This window comes from Setaria italica, chromosome IX (assembly GCF_000263155.2).
Source record: "Setaria italica strain Yugu1 chromosome IX, Setaria_italica_v2.0, whole genome shotgun sequence".
NCBI lineage: Eukaryota > Viridiplantae > Streptophyta > Magnoliopsida > Poales > Poaceae > Setaria > Setaria italica.
Genome location: NC_028458.1, coordinates 31,272,052 through 31,285,389, shown reverse-complemented (window position 1 = coordinate 31,285,389; position 13,338 = coordinate 31,272,052).

The window sequence follows — 13,338 nt, the reverse complement described above, 5'->3', positions numbered from 1 at the left end:
CCCGCACCATTGACGTGGCTTGAGTCACTCAAACCCAAGTCTATTGACTCTTGGGCAGATTTGACAAAAGCTTTCACCAACAACTATGCCGGCTCCATGGCTAGACCAGGCAACAAGATCGACTTAAGTCAAATTAAGCAAAAAGAAGGTGAAACCTTACGCGACTATTTGTGACGGTTCTTCGAAAAAAAGGCAACCATAGTTGACATTTCAGAAACAGACGTCATCAAGTGCTTCCAGAACGAACTCTACGATCGACGAACATACCAAGACTTCGGTTGATGACGACCAGCTAATGTCAAAGACCTTAAAGTTATGGTACAACAGTGGGCAGATGAAGAAGACAAAGAGCGAGAACGGTTCAGCTCCCACCGCGACCGTGGACGTGACGACAACAACAACAATAACCATGATAGAACATGACACAATGATACTCGAAACAGCTTTTCGAGCAATCACAATTGCAAAAGGCTGTTGCTGCCATGACCAACTCCGGGAAAAAGGGATCCCGCAAAAACGATGAAGGGCCGACCTTCACTGAACTACTCAAAAAGTAGTGTCCATGGCACCCGACTAGCAAACACTCGGCAATAGACTACTACAGCATGCGTCGAGTAATGCAAAACTGACCCGCACCACCACCCCCTGAAGAATATAGCAAGAAAAAGTACAAGGGCAAGAACAAAGTTCACAATGATGAAGAAGAAGAAGGCGACTTCCAGACTGCCTCCAAGACAGTCAATGACATCTTTGGCAGAATCCCAGGCACCGCATCCAAGCGAGCTAGCAAACTCGTACTCAGGGAGATCATGGCCATCGAACAAACAGATCCAACACCGCTAAAGTGGTCAGAAGTGCCCATATCCTTCAGCAGAAAGGACCAATGGACCAAGTTCTTAGAACCAGGCCGGTTCCCCCTGGTACTCGATCCTGTTGTGGCAGGCTCAAAGCTAACCAAAGTACTAATCAACGATGGAAGTGGACTCAACATCATTTTCACCAAAACATTGAGGAAGATGTGCCTCGACGTTACAGAAATGCTCACTCCAACCGATTCCCCCTTCTACAGCATCGTACCTGGAAACGCAGCTATACCGCTAGGACAAGTCGTCCTCCCAGTCACCTTTGGAACTAAGGAACACTACCGTACCGAGTACATCAGATTAGAAGTCGCCAACTTCGAGACATCTTACCACACCATACTCGGAAGGCCAGCTCTGGCCAAGTTCATGGCCATACCACATTACGTTTACTTGGTACTCAAAATGCCAGGCCCCAAGGGAGAACTAACGCTACGAGGAGATCTACGACCATACCGAGTAGAACTCTGTAATAGTACTCGACTAGGACTTGGAGTTGTAACCCTACCATCCCATGCATATAAGGGTGGGTAGGGACCCCCCTCAAACAAAACAACTCTAGTTCATCCAAGATCAATACGAACAAACACACAGGACGTAGGGTATTACGCGATCTAGCGGCCCGAACTTGTCTAAATCATGTTCCTTGCATCACCATTGATTCCTTGATTCTCGATGATCCTTACCGCACAAAAGACCACCTAGGGTACCCCCTAGGCGGGTTGCCGGTCTAAAACACTGACATCTGATAAAGGGATCTTGTGGATGGAGTACGAGTCGTAATCGTAGTCCTCAACTGACTCGAGTCCGATTTGGACTCGAGTGAGGAGTTCTTGGTGGACCGCGGCTGCATTACGGAGTCCGAGCAAGAATCAACTTCGAGTTGAAGTCGACTTGTAGGATGACTTGGACGTTAGCCTATGCGGGCTAGTTTGAGTCGAAGTTGAGTCCGAGCCATTGTCGAACTCGATGTTGTTGCCGTTAAAATTTTGGATTTTCTCGATGAAATCCTCTGCTTGCTCATGAAGAATGTTTTCATCGAGATGCTTCTTTTCCTGGTTGCCGATGATGCAGCATTGAAAGGATCTAGCGCCATCAGCAATGCAAAGCTAGGAGCTAAAGACGAAGGGTGTGCCCACCTCAATGGCAAACGTAGGCTTGATGACGACTGGTGCCATCGATCTCACGCGGAGAAACCCTACCTAGCACGCCAGCTGTCGGTGTTTTAGACCGGCAACCCGCCTAGGGAATACCCAAGGTGGTCTTTTGTGCGGTAGGTGTCATCGAGAACCAAGGAGTCGATGGTGATGCAAGGAACACGATTTAGACAGGTTTGGGCTGCTAGATCGCGTAATACCCTACATCCTGTGTGTTGGTTGTATTGATCTTATTTTTCTGTTGTTTGGAGGGGGTTCCTGCCCACCCTTATATAGTCGGGGGAGCAGGGTTATAGGGCAGATTGTGTATGAGAGTCCTAGTCGAGTATGTTACAGAGTCCTACTCTAACTCGGTAGAGTAGTTTCCTTTTCACCCGACTAGTCTTCGGGGAGTCCATGAAGCCTACGCGCCCTGCAGAGTAGTCTCCGTGTCCGAGTAGGTTTCGAGTACGTTCCCTTGAGTGGGTCTGTACAAGTCTTATGGTAGGCCTAGGGGTGCCTAGCTGACACTGGGCTCTTGCGCTGCTCCACCTCTTTGGCCTGTTGTACTGCTCAGCTCGTTAGCTCACCATCACTTCGTGAGCTGGCTCAAACTCGCTCGTTATTGTAACGAGCTAAAATGCTAGCTCAAGCTCGCTCGTTAGTGTAACGAGCCGAGCCGAGCTGAGCTAGCATCAAACTAAGCGAGCTAATGAGCCACAACCTTTTTGTCTAGCCCTAGTTCCTCCAATGTTGATTTTTTTTATGTTCGTGTGGATAAGGTGCAGCAACGGGGAACAGGCGAATAGCAGCAGGCAAGTAACGCCTCGGTGTTGGAAGAGACGGGGCTACAGGAGTGTATGGTCAGAAGCAGGGATGCAACAGGGGCAGAGGAGAACGACCTCACGAGAGTGTGGTTGAAGCAGGATGTCATGGATAAGATAAGGAAGCAGTAGAAGAACAGATAAGCGTAGAAGAAAAAAATGATGAAAAAGAAAAAATAGAAAGAAGAGAAAACAATAAAATAAAGAAATGAGAAAAATATTTATTTAACCTATACTTTTATTAATTAATCTATTTTAGAAATCACATTACAAATCTAGGAAAAAATATAATTCATCTATAAGCTAAGGGCACATGGGACATTTGACATCTTCCATGCCTTCATGAAAAAATAGGAGCAACGGTTTTGCCAAATATAGAATGGTTTCAGCTCCACCATAGGAGTCACGACCAGAGCCATTTCAACCACAGCATTGCCAAACAAGCTCCTAATCGATGCAGCTCATCACTGGCCCAAAGTTCCACCTCATCGCTGTTAAGTTCCTCCACATGTGGCACATACGTCCGTAGCATATAGATCCCAGTCGACAGTCGTGTTAAGTCTGCCTCCCTATCCAATTTGCTTATGTCATCAAATTCATCCTCACCAACCTCCTCACCCTCTTTATCAAAAAAAACCTCCTCACCCCCTCCCCAAATTGGTCAAAGAATTGGCCACTTATTCCACCGCTAGCCATCCCTGCCACCGCAAAGTAGGCCCCTCTCTCTTGCTCTCCAATCTCTCTTCTTCTCCCATTTGGATTCAAATGCTTGATCCTCTCTTTATACGAGCACAATGCTCACAACTACTGAAAATCCTAAGGCCAGCCCCTTCTGAATCCCCTAGTAACATAGTATGATAGTTGGATGACTTAACGTGGATTAAGGTTTGTTTGGGACTTCTCTGCTCCAGAAAAAACAACTCCACTCCACCAACACCACTTTCCTTCAGCTCCACTCCACCAAATCCACGAAAACATGGAGCTGTTGTGTCTGTTTGGCAAATGAGAGGACTCCAACTCTAGGAACATGATGTTTTTATGTGCATTGTCTATTATACCCCTGTATTGTGGGACCCACATGTCAGTGTACATCGAAGACTGGCAAAAGAGGATCATCAGCTAAGCTAGAATGATGGCAGCTTGGCATAGCGCTGCTTGAGGTAGACGGCACAATCATCCCTAGGCATGATGGTGGGGATGTACACAAGGTCGTCACACCCCTCCATGGCGTGCCGGCGGAACTCCACCAGCGACGCGAACAGCATGATGAAGAGCACCAGGTAGTTGAGCGCGTAGCGCTGCCTGATGCACTAGTGCGCCCTAGCGTTGAACGCCAGGAAATTGCGTCGGAACTCCACATCCTCCCAGCACTCCTCCGAGAGGAACCAATCCGGGTCGAATGCCGCCGGGTCGCGGAACCCCTAGAACGATGACTCATACATCGACGGGAACACGGTGGCACCCTTGGGCACCGTGTACCCCTCCGACAGTGCGAACGGCTCGCCGGCGATGTGCGGCACTGTCGTTGCGGGGGGGGACAGAGTTGAATCACCTCGCGCGCCATGGCCTGGGTGTAGCGCATCTCCGCCGCCTGTGTAGCCATGATGGGCTCACCGGTGTTCAGTGACCAGAGCGCGGTGACCTCGGCGCGGACATGGGCGAGCACGACTGGGAAGTCGAACACGTGGCCGTCGACCTAGTCGTCGCTGGCGTGCGATGGTGGGGGCTTCCCCACCGCCACCGCCTCGTCCTCCTCCCGCACCGCGAGCGGTAGAGACTGCGGGTCCTTAACGGCCGGCGGATGCGTAGCCCCAATGGCGGAGGAGCAACCCTACAGGCTCCGATGGAGCGCCCCGGTGAGCTCTGGCAACGGTGCCCCATGGGTGGGGGAGCAGCCCAGACAGCAGCGGCGGAGTGGCCCGGCGAGTGTGACCCGTCCGGCGATGGCGATCCGACCGCAGATGGCAGGGCGGCGTGGCCGCGGTGAACAGGGGAGAAAGGAACGGGGCGACGGGAGGAGGGGAGCAACTATTTTATTTTGCGAACCAGTATCATGTGTAACTGGTGGATGGTGGGTAATTACCCCCAACTCCACTAGGAGGTCTGAAACTGGAGTTTTTGGAGCACCCCTTGAGGTACTCCGTGCTCCACGTTTTTTTTGGAGCTGGACATGTTTGGCATGAAGTTTTGTGGAGTTGGTAGAGTGGAGCTATTTTTTCTAGAGCGGAGCAGTCCTAAACAGACCCTAATTATGAAACTAATTACATAATTCATGGCTAATTGATAGGTAGAACTCATTAGGCCATTCTTACATAATTCATGGCTAATTGATAGGTAGAACTCATTAGGCCATTCTCAATGCAAAGTTTCATGTTTATGCTTCCAAGAGTGCCACATAAGTAAGAGTGCATTCAATTCATAGATGAAATACCTCACACAATGCATTATTTTATCTTTTGTTGTTTCCAAGGTTACATGCAAGACACAAATATTTTGGAAACAGTGTACACATGGTTTCATCATAGTCCAAATCTGCCCGGATATCATGGGCCACGTTTTGTAGTCCGACTCAGATTGTTTTCCATGTAAATATCGAGTAGATTAGATCGAAACCGACTTATAACTCTTGGTCGTCAGTCTATATAAGGCGGCCAAGGGAGCCTCTCGAGGGTATCAGGGGAAGCAGATCAATCTTAAGCAATATAATCCAACATACAGGACGTAGGGTATTACACTCCAGAGGCTCGAACCTGTCTAAAACCCTCATATCCCCTTCATGTTCTCACGATCACCTTCGAGTTTTTGGTTTTGGAATCGCCCTCACCTACAAATCAACCACTTGGGTAACCTCTGGTGGACTGTCGGGCTTATAAATCCGACAGTTGGCGCGCTAGGTAGGGGTGGTTGCAAGATCCTCTTGGCGACCTCGATGGCATCCCATCTTGACGTTTGTTTTCCCTAAGAGCATGTAGGATTTCCTCGCAAGTGCCCACCCACCCACACCTGGCTCATCAATGTCTGCCATCCGGCCAGTTCTGAAAGTGGGGGACTGTGACGACCGGTCCCAAATCTTCCCAGTTAATCTTAATCCTAGCCCCTGATCATCTGTCTAATCTTTCTACGCCTAAGTGTTCAACCATCCGATCGGTCCCGACCCCTGAGACCCGACCCCTCCCCGCTTCGCTCCGGTTCCGACCCCGCCAAAACCAGCCCACCGTCGGATCCTTCTAAGTCTTTCCAAACGTCCGTTCTGTCTGACCAGTGCACCCGCGAGATCTTTTTCCCCAGATCTTCCGCGGCAGGCGCACTCAAGTTGCATGCCCGCTTCAGAGTCTTCCCGCCGCGTGGCTCATCTTCTCCGACGCCCGCCGCTCAGCTTTGTCTCTAGCTCGCGACCGAGTGGATTCTCGCGCCCCCTTCCCCAATGGCAGCGGAAGCCCCTCTGCAACCTTTCTGCAGCACCTCGCCTCCCGCGCCCATCATCACACCGCCAGATCCCGGCCGCAGAGCCCGATGTCGCCCGTCTTTTCCGTCACTTCGAACACAGTCGCGCCGCCTGGTCTTCGCTACCCGACGATTCCTCCTTCGCCAACCCCGACCACGGCAGCGACACCTCCTTTCCCTGCCCTATCAGAAGCTGCCTGACAATCTGTTGCTCCGCGCTCACCCGCGCGCCCGCGGCTGCATGTCTTTTCACCTGTGCGCCCTCGATTCTAGCGCCGTTAACCCGGTCGCGTCCATCAAATCTTCCGCACGACGACGCCCGCCTCCACCAAATCTCAACCACCGGCATACCCGCTCCTGCGCCGCCCTGACGCCAGAACCCAATGACCGCTGGCGTCATCTCCGAAGTCCTGCACCACCACCCCCGTCGCTCAATCGCCGCCCAGGCAGAGCACTCCATTGCTTCTTCCCCGGCCTTCGTGCCGCTCCCCTTCTCTCTCTCCCACGCTGCTTCCTTTCCCCGTCCCAGCCGCTATAAAAAGGGAATGCGCAAGCCCGCCGGAGTTCCCTCCGCCATTGTTGCCTTCCGTCATCTCTCTTGCTCCCTGCTCAAGCTCCTAGCACCACACCCTAAAGTTCCTGAGGAACCCTCCTCTAAGCTCCCCTCCGTTTTTCCCCAAGCCACCCCAGCTGCTTGCTCCTCCGTGCTGCGTAAAAGCTCACTTGTGATCCACAAGAAGCACCGCCGCCGCCGAAGCACTGCCGGTCTTAGCCGTTGTTCAAAGCCCTAGTCCCTCCGCCCAAGTTTGCTTCTTCCCGACCCCAAGCTTTCCTTGAAGGAAGAAGGTAAGCTGCCGACCCCAGCCCGCTTCGCCCGACCCCTCTTATCCGCCCGACCCCGGTTCCGTCTCACCCGACCCTATCTGTTCCGCCAACCCTTATCCGCCTCGCCCGAGGGCTCGGCTGTGATCTTTTTCTTCAACCCGAGGGTGTATGTGTAAAACATAGGAACCCTTCAGCGCTTGCGTCTGAGGATCCCTAGTATACCACATCCTCTAGTTCAAGGATCAGATCACAAGTTCCTTTCCAACCCTCACCTCTTGATCTCCACCAGCTCCTCTGAACCTCCCCACCCTCCTGCTCTTTGTCGCGAGTTTCTGGGCTCAGGCGAGCAAGTGTTGCTGTTGAAATAACCGTCTATGCTAACTCTTGCATTGCATTCGTGTAGAGATGCGCCTCGCCGACGGCTTCTACGAGCTACACCCGGTGCCAGAAGACGAAGCTGTAGCTGAGCTCCTGCTCCCAGAAGCCGAAGCCGCCCCCGAAGTCGAGCAGTTCTCTTCCTCTTTGCTCGAAGGTAAGCCCCGGTTGCATGAAAACCCTGTGTTGTTTTACCAGACTTGCGCCTGCCTTCTGTAACATGCTTGTGCATTTACGTATAGGAATTGTTTGAAATCCTAGATGCATGACTTAGTTATCCCCATGATCTGAACACTAGCTGTTGGACCGAGTAGTTGCTTTGCTTAACTAGGAGATGGTAAAAGTCGAGTGATTTCCTGTCACTCGCGAGTTGTAGGAGTTGGATGTCTACCCTTCTTTTACAACTATAAGGACGATGGACGAGGCAGGGTTCTGGGTAACTCTTTGGTGGTCGGATGGTTGCCCCGTCTGTCTACGAAAACTTGCTAAGGCCCGACAGTGGTGGTGTTCGTGATCAAGTGTTTGAAAGTACTAACCTCATACTTAGTATGGGATAAGGAAGCCTAGTACCAGATTGAACCTAGACGTGAGCGGTCGCCCCATTGTTCTTGGAACGGAGTTTCCCCTGCTGGTTGTCGCACGTGGTGGCAAGCGTGGTCACAGAACCGCAGAGGCCGGGTCTGTGGAACCTTGCACCAAAGGAAATGGGCCCGACACGGGTTAGGGGATTGATGGGGAAGGCCGACGCAGGAAGCGACCTCCGGGTGCGCGGATGTCGTGAGGTTAGGTTCACCATGCATGGTTAAAGAACTCGAATCGATTCGTCTGCCTCTCACAGTTTGAGATTGCTTGATTGCTATGTCACCCTGAGTAAATGAGGAATCTGATGATGACATGGATTTGTTGATATACATACCTTGTTTGGCTCTATGATTGCTTAGAATAGGTTGCAAAACCTGGACTGGTTAAAGAACTTAGAATCGGAGCTAAAACTTCAAAATAGGGTTTACTTAGTGCTTTTGGCAAACAAACCTCTCAGCCAAAAAGCCCTGCATGTCTAGAATGGTGGAGTAGTTTTACTCCTGTCGGTTAAGTCTTGTTGAGCTTAGTAGCTCAGCCTTGTTGTGGCCCCTCTTTTTCAGGTGAAGTTGCTGCCCCCGACCCTTCTCCTGCTAGCACTTGGCCGCCCCAGCTCCCTCCGGGTTGGACGGTCGAGTGGGATCCCTCCTCAGACGGCGAGGAGAGGGATCAGTGATGTCCCGGCTGGCCTCACCAGGACGTCTGACCCCGACGATTGCTTCCGCTAGTGTTTTACCTTCTGTTGTTTTCTGAAATCTTGTAAAACTCTGATGTTCTTTCGTAACTAAACTAAGTGGTTAATGGTTAACTTGTGGACTTGTTGTACTCTCTGGAACCGCTCACCTTCGTGTGAGTCTGCTAAAATGTTCCTGTTCAAGTGGTTAAATCGGAGGAAAATCCGACGGCACTTCGTGTTTACTCGGTTAAGGTATGAGCGTCGCATATTAGGCGGCTAAATCATGTCTAACCAAGTAGATCCGAAGTGGATCCGCCACAGGGACCCAGCCACGCAGCGAGCAAGGCGGACACCATCGGAGATCTAATTGTTGCTTACGTAAATATATTTGCATGCAGGATCAGTCGACTTGTTGAACATGTCTCACGGGTTGACACGCAGGGAGATTCAGGGTTTAGGGCTTTTTATTTTCATCCTCGCATAGCTCTTATCTCCAGCTGCTAACCTAATTAGATTGAATCTAATTGATTAATTAGGAAGCATGCTGTTTTTCTTGTATCTGTTCCACTCTCATCCGGTTTTTTATTTTATTCTATACAAGGAATAGTCCACACGGTAAAAGTCCAGGACATCGTTGGAGCTCCGGCGACCTCGGCAGTAGCGGCATTGCTGGGGACCTATCGGCTCGGCATCATCGTTGAGTACTTCGTTGCCATCATCGTCATTGGGCACCTTGCAGCTGTGACCGTAGCAATGTCGTTGGACTGCATGCAGGAGCCGCGACAACTACAGCGGTTGCTCGCCCGCCATGACGACAACTCCAACATAGATGTTGCAGCATGTAATCTAATGGCTGCTTGATGAGTTCTACATTGAGGACGCTATGGTTCTGATTACATGCACGGACGGCTCATGCATCCCCAATCCATGGAACATCCAGCATCTATGGCGCTTCTACCTTCAGGATTTAAAAGCTACGTTCTCTTTTTTCCCTTTGTTATTGAATAAATAAAACCTCCAAGGTTGTTTGCGTACCTATGGCCTTACTGTTCGTTTTCCCGAGCTATTCCTGATGCTCGGTGGGCTGTCCGACCTGTTCAACAGCCCGCTCGCTCTCAAGCTCGGGGGCTTCCCCCAAGGCGACGACCTCCGGGTCACGCTTTCTCCTCCTCCCCCTCTCAAGGCTATAAGACTAAGTCGTGTAGTTGGCGTTCTAGCTCACGAAAGCTAGATAACCTTGCATTCATCCCTCCTACAAGCTCGAGATCTACTCTTAGCAGGACACTGGTTAGGCAAGGCTAGGTGCTTAGCGGCTATAAGCATCAACTACACGTTGTCCTGTCATATGTGCCAAGGGAGGGAGGGAGCATCTTTTCCTTAGACCCCATACGATTAAGTTCATTACATCACATATTTCATGACACAGATTATACACTGCAAGGTTTATTTTACAGGTCCTGATTTAACGTACTTTGACGACTCGTCCGACTCCCAGGCTCGGGAGTTGGGCGCCGCCGCCGACTCGGTGTGCCTCCTATCGCTCAGCCAACCTCTCTGGCTCGGGGCGGGAGGCGACTTGGCGTACTTCGATGACTCGACCGGCTCCAAGGCTTGGGGGTTGCGCACCACCGATGACTCGGCGTGCCTCCCATTGCCCGGCCGACCTCTCTGGCTTGGGGCGAGAGGCGACTCGGCATACCTCAACGACTCGTCCGCCTCCTAGGCTCAAGGGCTTGGTGCCACCGCTGACTCGGCGTGCCTCCCGTCGCCCGGCCGACCTCTTTGGCTCGAGGCGAGTGGCAACTCAGTGTATTTCGACGACTCATCTGGCTCCCAAGATTGGGGGCTGGGTACCGCCGCTGACTCAGCGTGCCTCCCGTCGCCCAGCCAACCTCTCTGGCTTGGGGCGGGAGGTGACTCAGCGTACTTCGAACGACTTGTCCGGCTCCCTAGCTCGGGGGCTAGGCGCCAATGACGACTCGGCTTGCCTCCCATCTCCTAGCCGACCTCTTTGGCTCGGGGCAGGAGGCCACTCGACGTACTTCGACGACTCGTTCGGCTCCCACGCTCGGGGGCTGGGCGCCTACTTCAAGTCGACGTGCCTCTATGGCTCTGCCAGTCCTCATCCTTGGGGGCTGTGCACCTAATTCTGGTCAGCGTGCCTCCGTGGCTTCGTCTATCCTTGCGCTCGGGCACTTGTACTTACTTCTGGGATGTACTTCAAGAGTCAACTTTTTCCTTCTTTAACCATTGGACCGATTATTCTAATCGCTTCAATGCTCGGGGGCTACTCCTACGGAGTGCCTCTTGCGACGCCCTCCGTAACCATCACTTCGACCTGCTGGATGCTGGCTTCCATCAGCTCGACACTTGTCTTCGCTCCGCGCGTTGGCTCCGCGTTCACTCAGATTTTCTTGTTTTTTGAGCACTACGCAACCTTTCAGTCACCATGACACCATCGCAGCTTTAGCCGACCTAATTTCAAGCTTCGCTATGATGACCTCAAGTTCCTGTTCATCTACATATCGCTCGAGGCTTGAGGGATATGGGTACCCTATAGGTCCCCACCAACCAGGATACTGGCCAGACCTAATAAGTGGGCCCGCCCGACCAGGGTGTGTGGGCCGAGGACATGAAGTTACTGGAAGTACACATCAAGGCAAATAGACAGTCCAAATCTGCCCAAATATCGTGGGACGCATTTTGTAGTCCGACTCAGATTGCTTTCCATGTAAATACCGAGTAAATTAGATTCAAACCGACTTGTAACTCGTAGTCGTCAGCCTATATAGGGTGGCCAAGGGAGCCTCCCGAGGGTACGGGGGAAGCAGATCAATCTGAAGCAATATAATTCAACATACAGGACGTAGGGTATTACTCTCCGAAGGCCCAAACCTGTCTAAAATCCCCGTGTCCCCTTCGTGTTCTCGCGATCACCTTTGAGTTTTTGGTTTCGCAATCGTCCTCACCTACAAATCAGCCACTTAGGTAACCCCCTGGTGGACTGCCGGGCTTATAAATCCGACATATGTCATAGGGAAAAGTCCAATTTTCACCCTTCAACTATAACAGAAGTTTGATTTTCAACCCACAACTACAAAACGGGACTCGGAGGGCCATCTAACTTTCAAAATCGGACAAATTTGGTCCTTTGGGTGGTTAAGAGTGCTTTTGCATTTTCTAGAAATTTAAAAAGTTTAGATTTAATGAAAAAATTCATAACTAATTCAAATTGGTGCCAAAAATTTTTAGGAAATGTAACATATCTGTTGGTGTTCTATTTGGCATAATTTGAATCTTAGTTGTTCATGTTCCTTATGTTTTATTATGGGCAATAAAACACTAGGAATAGTAAACAACTATGATGTAAACAACTCCAAATAGAGTATGAACAAATAACCTACAACAAATATTCTACATTTTTAGAAAACTTTTGGTACCAACTTTATTTTTTTTATTTGAAATGAATTAGTATGTTTTTTATTAAATCAAAACTCTTTAAATTTCTAAAAAATGCAAAACCACCCTTAAAACCACCCAAAAGGTAAATTTTACCTGTTTTTGACAGTTGGATGACTCTTCCTGTCCGGTTTTGTAGTTTATGGGTTGAAAATCAAACTTGTACTATAGTAAGGTAATATAGGACTTTTCCCTCTCTGATATAGCCCCAAACCTCGGGTACACCTTGAAGGCCTGAACCCTCTCTGGTTCTATGTTTTATTTATGTTATGTTAAACATGAACGTGTGCACATACTTTGCTTTCACAAGGTTAAAAAAACAACGTCACGGTTTACCGAATAGATTTTGAAGTTAAAACGTATCGTCGGATGGTAGAGGCGCCTTATACCTTGATCTCTAGGACGTGAGCACAAACAATCAAATTATTAAGAGGACGGGTGTGGCATGAGGATGGAGATTGAGGGGGCGTTTGGTTCCCTTTGCTTATTTTTAGCAAGTGTCACATCAAATGTTTAGATACTAATTAGGAGTATTAAACGTAGGCTATTTACAAAATTCATTACATAAGTGGAGGCTAAACGGCGACTCCTAATTAGTATCTAAACATTCGATGTGACGTGTGCTTAAAAATAAGCAACCGAACCAAACCAGGCTTGAAGGAGGTCTTGCTCGTGAACTCATTTTGTCAATCTATAATATGCAATAATCTGTTCTGTTATGTGTTCAGTCCCATCTCACTAGCAGAGTGTGTAACTCATACTATAGCACTAGTAAAAAATTAACAAGGAATACAACTTTTCAATAAGGTCCCGTTTGGATCATTGGAATTGAATTCCATCCTAATAATCATAATTTAGACACAAATTAATTAAGCTAATATAATTGTATGTGGAATATAGTTGTATATTATAGTTGGTGATATGGGATAGATACTTATATGCTGCACTTCTACTATAGAGAAGCGAGTCCAAGAGCGTGCTATAAGAATTGAATTCCATTCTAATAACTATAATCTATAGAATCAATTTCCATCTCCCACCCCATGAATTTAAGATAGGCTTATATCTAAACTTTGGAAAGTTGTGGAATGCCACATTCCAACATAAATTAGCCTACTCCATTAAATAGATTCCAATTACTTTAAAATGAAGGGACCTAA